Genomic DNA, 6,891 nt, shown 5'->3' on the forward strand with positions numbered 1-6,891 from the left:
GCGTGATTTTATACGACTATTGTGTATTTAAACGAAATAGATGATTTCGAGGATTGAAATTTATTTTACTACGCTTTGTTTACAGCATTATTTTACAAGGCACAAATTGTTGGCTCCATTAAGTTTTTGATGATAATAAAATATTCCCATTTCATTTGTGTCTAACATTTCTACCTAAGTGTGCAGGACAAAAAGTCATATGGAAATAATGAATCAACCTTTTGAATGTATATATCAAGAATCATGAAAATGAAGAAAAATGATTGATCAACTAAAAGGAAAGTCTTTGGTTAAATATTGAAGAATGTTGGTTGACTAAAATTTAAATTGGAGAAATGGGGGGCTGAAGAATATTGAGAAACAGAACCAACTTAGTCGACCAAGAAATGGGTTAGTCGACTAAGTGTGCACTGTCAGGACTGCCAGACACAGGGAGCAGAAAAGAAAGACAACTTAGTCGACCAAGATATCGGTTAGTCGACTAAGAGCATTCTACCTGCAAGTTTGAAATCTGCACTAAAAGATAGAGTAACGGCTAGAACCGACTCCCAACTATCTCCAACGGCTAGAAAACTGTCAAACTCCCATCAGAGATGTTTCTCCAAGTATAAAAGGGTCTTCCAACAGTTGAAAACTAGTTTTTGGAAGTTTTGGAAGAGATTTGAGTCATTAAGAGTTGAAAAACCAGAAAATCTCTCTTGCACCTTACTGCACTTAAACGCCTATTCTTTGTATTTGTATTCTGCACTCAACCTTGTACCATTTAGATCAACTTGTGATCATAGGTACTTTCTATTACTTCTCTTCTTGTATTCTTAGAGTGAGGGAGTCACTCTAAGTGTTTGTTTCAAGCAAGGTTTGCTTGAATGTGCTAAGGTTCTAACTTAGCCTTGAAAAGTTAGGTGTTGGGTTTTAGTTTAGCCCGTGAAAAACTAGTGTAAAAGGTTTTGGTTGAGCCTTGTAAAAGCCATTGTAAAGCTTGGTGAAAGCTTGGTGAAAGCTTGTGAATTTCACCAGTTCTTAGTGGATTGTTTGGAAAATCTTTGGTTGGATAATCAAGGTAGTGGATGTAGGTCTTGAACTGAATCACTCTAAATTTTGCTGTCTTATTTACTCTATTTTTGTTTTATTTTCTTTCTTTCATTTATCTTGCATTTGTCTACACTTAAAGATAATTTTTGAAAGAGCCGAATTGTCCTATTCACTCCCCCTCTAGCACATATTATTGAGACCAACAAGTGGTATCAGAGCTAGTTCCCTGTTCTTAAGGTTTAACACCCTTTAGGAGGATCCAAATGGCTATCCACAAATCCATAGTTGCTGAGGGACAATCAACAAACAGACAACCTCTATTTGATGGCTCTAATTATCCTTATTGGAGCACTGGGATGTCAATTTACATTAGAGCTATAGATTATGAAATGTGGGATGTCATAACTGATGGACCCTTTTATTCCCTCTACTTTGAATGTTGTAACCAATGAGTTGATGCCTAAGCCAAGGTTTGAATGGACAGAGGCTGAAACTAAGAAAGTCCAAACAAATTTTAAAGCCATCAATACATTGCATTGTGCCTTGACCCCCACTGAATTCAACAAAGTCTCAAGTTGTACAACAGCTAAACAAGTATGGGACAAACTTAGAATAATCCATGAAGGGACTTCTCAAGTCAAGGAGTCCAAAATAGCCGTCTTGACACATAACTATGAAATGTTCAAAATGGAGCCTGGTGAAGACATCACCAGCATACTAGATAGATTCACCAACATCACAAATAAATTGAGTCAGCTAGGCAAGCCAATACTCAAGCATGAAATAGTTAAAAGACTTCTTAGAAGCCTACCAAAAAATTGAAAGCCTAAAGTGACTACAATTCGAGAGGCCAAGGATCTAAATGTGATTACCTTAGATGAGATTTGTGGTTCTCTCCTCACTCATGAGCTGGAGCTTAAAGAGGAAGAGAAGATAGGAAAGAAGCAAAGGAAAAGAAAATAGCATTACACTTAAAGCTAGCATCCTTGAAGAAGAGATGGAAGAGCTGTCATGTGATGATGATGAAGAGTTAGCTTTGGCTGCAAGAAAATTCAAAACGCTTATGGGCATAAGAAACTAGAGACCAGATAGAAAAGGGTTTAGAAAAGATCAAGGTACTTCATGAAAAATCAGAAACAAAAATGACTCCAACAAAAAGGAAGAGTTGATCTGCTACAAGTGCAAGAAACCTGGCCACTTCAAGTTTGAGTGTCCATTGCTGAAAGATGAGACTCCAAAGAAAAACAAGAAATCCAAGAAAGCAATGGTGGCAGCTGCATGGTCGGACAATGACACATCAAGCTTTGAAGCTAAAGATGAAAAATCTAAGGAAAGAGCAAACCTCTGTTTGATGGCACAAGATGAGGAAACCGAGGTATCCTCATCCCCCTGTGATATTTCCATTGATGATTTACAAGATGAGTATGACAGCCTTTATGATGACTTTGAAAAACTTTTTTCAAAATATAAGAATCTAAAGAAAAAAGCTACATCTCTTGAAAATGATTTGGAAAAAGTGAGACAAGAGTTCAATTTTGTTTTTGAGCAAATAAATTTTTTGCAAATTGAGTTAGAACACTCAAAAACAGATTTTGAAGTTTTAAAGCTAGAGCTGGAAAATAAATTAGAAGCTTTACAAAAAACACTTGATGAAAACACAGCTCTCAAATGTTCAAAAAGAAATGCATAGCACAAGAAGAATTCTGCTTTTGCATCACCTAAATGTTATAGTTGTGGAAAACATGGACATTTATCATATGATTGTTTTAAGAAAAGTAACCTGCAGAAAGTTAGAAAGATTTGGGTTCCTAAAAGATCTTATATTACAACTAACACTCAAGGACCCATCAAAGTATGGGTACCTATAAAGAAAAACTAAAATTTTATTTCGTAGGTTGAGCTGCACTTAAAGGAGACATGTTCAAGAGCTCAACTCAAGAAGAAACAGCCTTGGTATATGGACAGTGGTTGTTCACAGCACATGACAGGAGATGAAATGATGTTTGCTCAGCTAGACAAGAGGAAGGGAGGTACTGTATCCTTTGGAGATGATTCAAAAGGTAGAATTCATGGAATAGGTACGGTTGGTAAGAACTCCCAAACACAAATTAGTCATGTGTTGTTAGTGAAGGGTTTAAAGCATAATTTATTGAGTATTAGTCAATTATGTGACAAAGGATTTAACGTATGTTTTGATTCAAATAAGTGTGAAGTAATAGACATATGAACAAATAAAGTCTCATTTATAGGAAAGAGATTGAAGAATATATATGTTGTTTTTCTTAAGGATCTTGAAATAAATAGTGAAATATGTCTTGTTGCAAATACTGAAAATGACAACTGGTTATGGCATAGGAGATTAGGACATGTAAGCTTGCATACTATGTCAAAATTGATTAGAAAGAACTTAGTTGTTGGGCTGTCGAATTTAAAATTTGAAAATGAGAAAATATGTGATGCTTGCCAACTAGGAAAACAAGTTAGAACATCCTTTAAAGCTAAGAAAGCTGTATCAACATCTAAACCTCTTGAATTGTTACACATTGATCTATTTGGTCCAATAAGTACAACTAGTTTAGGAGGAAAATCTTATGGCTTTGTAATAGTTTATGACTATTCTAGGTATAGTTGGGTTTATTTTCTTGCTCATAAGAATGATGCTTTATCAACATTTATAAGTCATTGTAGGAAAGTAGAGAATGAAAAAAAACTAGCCATAGTTAGTATAAGAAGTGATCATGGAGGAGAATTTGAAAGTGATGAATTTTAGAAATTTTGCAATGAAAGGGGGTTAGATCACAATTTCTCTGCACCTAGAACACCCCAGCAAAATGGAGTTGTAGAGAGGAAAAAACAAACCTTAAAGGAAATGGCTAGGACTATGCTATGTGAGAATAACCTACCAAAATATTTTTGGGCTGAGGTAGTGAACATGACAGCTTATATACTTAATAGAGTCTCAATAAGACCCATGATATCTAAGACACCATATGAACTTTACAAGGGTAGGAAACCAAATATTTCTCACCTTAGGGGTTTTGACTGTAAATGCTTTATGTTGAACAATAGAAAATAGCCCTTAGGAAAGTTTGATGCAAAGAGTGATGAAGCAATATTTTTAAGATATGCATTAAACTCAAAGGCGTATAGGATTTTTAACAAAAGGACTTTAACTGTTGAAGAATCAATCCATGTAGTTTTTGATGAGTCAAATGCTTTACAAAAGGAAATTCATGTTGATGATGATGATGTAGAAATCTTAGAAAAATAAATGGAAGAAATGAGCTTAGAGAACAATAAGAATAATGAAGAGAGCTCACCTAGAAGAGAAAATGAAACTCCATCTCTAGAAAATTTGCAAAGAACAGAAAATGAACATAGTGACCTTCCAAGGAGTTAGAGATTTGTAAAAGACCATCCACAAGACCAAATCATAGGTGACATTTCTCAATGAGTTAGAACTAGGAGAGCAACAAGAGAGACTTGTGAGTTTTCAGCCTTCATATCACAAATTGAACCTAAAAACTTTGAAGAAGCTGAAAATGAGGAAAGTTGGATAATGGCCATGCAAGAGGAACTTGATCAATTCAAAAGAAATCATGTATGGTCACTAGTACCTAGACCTTCAAATCACCCTATTGTTGGCATAAAATGAGTGTTTAGAAATAAGGTAGATGAGCTAGGAAATGTAGTTAGAAATAAAGCTAGGTTAGTAGCCCAAGGATACAACCAAGAGGAAGGAATAAACTATGATGAAACCTTTGCACCCGTTGCTAGGATTGAAGCCATAAGGTTGTTGCTTGCTTTTGCATGCTTCATGAATTTTAAATTGTACCAAATGGATGTAAAGAGTGCATTTCTAAATGGATTCATTCAAGAGGAAGTGTATGTTCAACAGCCACTAGGTTTTGAAGATTTTGAAAAGCCAGATCATGTTTTCAAACTTCACAAAGCCTTGTATGGATTGAAACAAGCTCTTAAAGCTTGGTATGAGAGGCTTTCAAAATTTCTGGTTGAAAAAGGTTATGTTACAAGCAGCATTGATACTACATTGTTTATTAAAAGATACTTAAATGATTTAATTATTGTACAAATATATGTGGATGACACTGTATTTGGTGCAACTAATGAGGCTTTATGCAAGAACTTTGCTAAAGAAATGCAGGGTGAATTTGAGATGAGCATGATGGGAGAGTTGAAGTACTTTCTTGGTCTTCAAATTAAACAAGGTGAGGAAGGAATCTTCATCAACCAAGAAAGATACACTCAAGATATGCTCAAAAAGTTCGATATGCTAAAGCTGAAACCTATTTCCACACCAATGAGTCCATCCACCAAACTTGATCAAGATGAAAAAGGAAAAAATGTAGATCAAAAGCTTTATATAGGTATGATCGATTCACTACTCTACTTAACAGCAAGCAGACCAGATATTCAGTTTAGTGTGTATTTGTGTGCTAGATTTTAGTCACAGCCTAAAGAATCACACCTAACAACTATTAAGAGAATTTTTATATACCTCTTAGAAACTTAAACTTTAGGATTATGGTATTCTAGAGAATCATCATTTGATCTTGTAGGTTATTCGGATGCAAACTTTGCAAGAAGCAAAACTAATAGAAAAAGTACTAGTGGAACATGCCAATTTCTAGGAAGTATGCTAGTATCCTGGTCAAGTAAGAAACAAAACTCTGTAGCACTTTCAACAGTTGAAGCAGAGTATATTTCTCTAGGTAATTGTTGTGCTCAGATTTAGTGGATTAAACAATAACTAAGAGATTTTGGAATTAAAGTTCATAATGTACCAATCTTCTATGATAACACAAGTGCAATCAATATATGTAAAAATCTTGTGCAACATTCTAAGACAAAGCACATTGAGATTAGGCACCATTTTGTAAGAGATCATATAGTAAAAAGTGATATCAAGATTGAATTTGTGAATACTTTGCATCAATTAGCAGATATTTTTACAAAACCCCTAAATGAAGATAGATTTTGAGAAATTAAAAGGAATTTAGGTATGATTAGTCTGCAGAAATTCTGAGAAAAATCTTGACTTATGCACATAAAACAGAATGCATTTAGTCGACTAAGGTGAATCTTAGTCAACTAAAAGTGCTTTGTTAGTCTTAAATAATAAGACTCAGTCAAATAAAAGAAGAAAAGAATAAAATAATGTGCACCAGGCAATAAAGAAAAGAAGAAAAAATCGCCTAAGAGAGTAACCAAAATTTAGAGGGAATTTGAAAAAAAATTTTTAAGCAAATGAAGTGAGGCAATTTTTAAGGGGGAGGCGGACAGTTTTCTAAGGGAAATTAATACTGCTGACAACTTCTTTTTCTGCATTTTCTCTCCCCCGAAACTCGGCATCTGATGCTGAAACCCATTCTCTCTACATTCTCACCTCTGAAACCGACTAACACAAAACCAAAACCCTCGAGCCCCGATCAGAAATCTTCAGAATCGAAATGGCAAAGACCTCTCAGAGTAAGGAAATCATTGAAAAAAAGAAAGGAAAAAGGCCACTGGTAGAAGGGTCAAAAGCAGAAATGCTGAAGAAGAAACAAAAAATCGAGTTTGCATCAAAGAGTAGAAAATCTGAAAAATAGCAAAAGGAAAAAGAACAAAAAACAGATAAGAAGAAATAAAAGGGAAAAACAGCAAAGAAAGGTAAATCTCTGTCCTCCAAATTTAGAAACAAAATTCATGAGGATAGGTTCCAGAAAATTGAAATTGCACCAATCACTTGTGGGAAATTTATTGACTGGAATAGTTTTAATGAAGTGCCTAAATTTAAAGCAGTTTTTTCAGACTATTTTGAGGAGATGAAACTGAAATATTTCAGTACTTTTAAGA

The sequence above is a fragment of the Theobroma cacao genome, chromosome 6, assembly GCF_000208745.1.
Source record: "Theobroma cacao cultivar B97-61/B2 chromosome 6, Criollo_cocoa_genome_V2, whole genome shotgun sequence".
In the NCBI taxonomy this organism is placed as follows: Eukaryota; Viridiplantae; Streptophyta; class Magnoliopsida; order Malvales; family Malvaceae; genus Theobroma; species Theobroma cacao.